Genomic DNA, 3663 nt, shown 5'->3' on the forward strand with positions numbered 1-3663 from the left:
AAAACACAAGAACAGCCTTCAAAACCAGTTTTATATATTCTTATAAGCATCATTTTCTTTAAAACTATATTTCTGTTTGTTTAGAATTTCGCGCCAAGCTACACGAGGGCTATCTGCGCTAGCCGTCCCTAATTTAGCAGTGGAGGTAAGGCAGCTAGTTATCACCACCCACCGCCAACTCCCTTAGAATACTCTTTTACCAATGAATAGTGTGATTGACTATCACATTATAACGCCCCCACGAGTATGTTTGGAGCGACGGGGATTCGAACCTTCGACCCTCAGTTTACAAGTCGAGTGTCTTAACCACCTGGCCATGCTGGGCTCTATATTTCTGTAGAACACAATTTCTTTTAAGTTGTCCTAAATCATACTTTTTTTAAAATGCCCTCTAGTGACACAATGGTATGTCTACAGACTTTTAACGCTAAAATCCGGGTTTCGCTATCCGTGGTGGGCACAGTACAAATAGTTAGTTGTGTTGCTTTGTGTTTAATTCAAAATAACAACAACAATACGTTTAAAATTAAATTTTACAATTTATTTAAACTATAACTTGTAAACCTTATTTCTCTAGAGTAGTTTTTTACCATGTCATAAAAACATTTTGTTAGTAATTGCATTTGGATATTGTTAAAAAGTGCTTTTAGTAATCGATTTTCGTAAATATACTTTCAAACGCCAAGGGCCACATTAAAGAAAACGCAGAATATGCAGTTACCTAGGAGTCCATAATCACAGCAGGCATGCAATCAGTCATTAAGCCTCCTTTATTTTAATGACTTTATCGAATACATTTTAAAGTTCCTGTATTATTTTAAAGGCATTATGTTTGGAAGAAAGCTGTTTCATGGGCAACATTTCACTGCAACAAAGAGGACGCGTAAAGGAGTAGTGACCACAGTCGTATTTATTACAGTGTAACGTCATAAACCACACTTATTACAGTGTAACCTCATAAACCACACTTATTACAGTGTAACCTCATAAACCACACTTATTACAGTGTAACTTCATAAACCACACTTATTACAGTGTAACGTCATAAACCACACTTATTACAGTGTAACGTCATAAACCACACTTATTACAGTATAACCTCATAAACCACACTTATTACAGTGTAACGTCATAAACCACACTTATTACAGTATAACCTCATAAACCACACTTATTACAGTGTAACGTCATAAACCACACTTATTACAGTGTAACGTCATAAACCACACTTATTACAGTGTAACGTCATAAACCACACTTATTACAGTATAACCTCATAAACCACACTTATTACAGTGTAACGTCATAAACCACACTTATTACAGTGTAACGTCATAAACCACACTTATTACAGTGTAACGTCATAAACCACACTTATTACAGTGTAACTTCATAAACCACACTTATTACAGTGTAACCTCATAAACCACACTTATTACAGTGTAACTTCATAAACCACATTTATTACAGTGTAATGTCATAAACTACACTTATTACAGTGTAACTTCATAAACCACACTTATTACAGTGTAACGTCATAAACCACACTTATTACAGTGTAACTTCATAAACCACACTTATTACAGTGTAACGTCATAAACCACACTTATTACAGTGTAACGTCATAAACCACACTTATTACAGTATAACCTCATAAACCACACTTATTACAGTATAACCTCATAAACCACACTTATTACAGTGTAACCTCATAAACCACACTTATTACAGTGTAACGTCATAAACCACACTTATTACAGTGTAACGTCATAAACCACACTTATTACAGTGTAACCTCATAAACCACACTTATTATAGTGTGACTTCATAAACCACACTTATTACAGTGTGACTTCATAAACTACATTTATTACAGTGTAACCTCATAAACCACACTTATTACAGTGTAACTTCATAAACCACACTTATTACAGTGTAACTTCATAAACCACACTTATTACAGTGTAACTTCATAAACCACACTTATTACAGTATAACCTCATAAACCACACTTAATACAGTGTAACCTCATAAATCACACTTATTACAGTGTAACCTCATAAACCACACTTATTACAGTGTAACTTCATAAACCACACTTATTACAGCGTAACCTCATAAACCACACTTATTACAGTGTGACTTCATAAACCACACTTATTACAGTGTGACTTCATAAACCACACTTATTACAGTGTAACTTCATAAACCACACTTATTGCAGTGTAATCTCATAAACCACACTAATTACAGTGTAACGTCATAAACCACACTTATTACAGTGTAACCTCATAAACCACACTTATTAGGGTGTAACTTCATAAACCACACTCATTACAGTGTAACGTCATAAACCACACTTATTAGGGTGTAACTTCATAAACCACACTCATTACAGTGTAACCTCATAAACCACACTCATTTCAGTGTAATTCCACTTTCGGGTTGTAGCAGTATTATAAAAGTGACACTCAAACTCCGTTATTCGGTGAGAGTAGCTCCAAAACTGACACCACTAATGAGCTGTCTGTTCTCTGTTTGGTTCTAACTTTTGATTAATCAACATCAAGTGTTAAAAACGTGCTCTCCAGTGTACCCAGGATGCATTGCTTATGATAGAAAACGGAGGCCACAACGTGCATCTCAATTGGTTAATGTCCACTTCTCGGAATGAAAAAATGAAAGAAATGTAGCTTATATGAAAACATGAACATGATGTAGCTTGTGTAGAAACATGAACATGATGATGTAACATGTCTTGTTTTTTTACGACATTGTTGAGTCTCAGCGACAGCTTCAGTCGGTGTCAGTGGTCAATCTATATGCGCCCATCAAAATTATAACGTCTCCTGAATTATTTTATAAAGTTGCACACGGCACCAAGATGTGAATGTGTATTCTACGGTATTCCTGAGAGGTGTCTCAAAATTACATCTTCTGGCTTAATAACATTTTATTAGATCACTTCTCCCTAGTCAGTTTCATGTTGCATTTTGATGTAGACAGACCCATTTATACCCACAACAAATATACAAGAGAAACCAGAGTGTCGTCTCTGGTGGAAACATGTGACAACTGCGGACGTTTCCATCACAACAATTTCCACTGTATTTCACCTTATTGTACCTCCATTTGCGAGATATGATTTCATGAACTTCCTTTATAAAATAATTCTGTCCATTCTCATAAATGTTTGATATCTTCCATTCCTCTGTTCAGTGCAAGAGGTGGAACTGATTTGTTACATTGTCTAAACTTCGCATCAATTATGTGACTGATACGTAGCGACAGAGACGGTACAAGCAGCTGTCAGACATTGTGTAGCCAAACTGTACTGAACATAAGTATTGATACCGAGAAAAGCGTTAGTACTAAACATAAGTATTAATACCGAGAAAAGCGTTAGTACTGAACATAAGTATTAATACCGAGAAAGCGTTGTAGCTGAACATAAGTATTGAAAAGGGTTGTAGCTGGACATAAATACTGAAAAGCGTTGTAGCTGAGCACACGTATCGATACTGGAAAAACCGTTGGAACTAAACATAAGTATTAATAACGGGAAAAGTGTTGTAACTAAACATAAGTATTGAGAAGCGTTGTAACTGAACATAAGTATTGATATCAGGATAAACGTTGGCACTGAACGTAATTATGAATACC

Source organism: Tachypleus tridentatus, chromosome 11 (assembly GCF_004210375.1).
Source record: "Tachypleus tridentatus isolate NWPU-2018 chromosome 11, ASM421037v1, whole genome shotgun sequence".
NCBI lineage: Eukaryota > Metazoa > Arthropoda > Merostomata > Xiphosura > Limulidae > Tachypleus > Tachypleus tridentatus.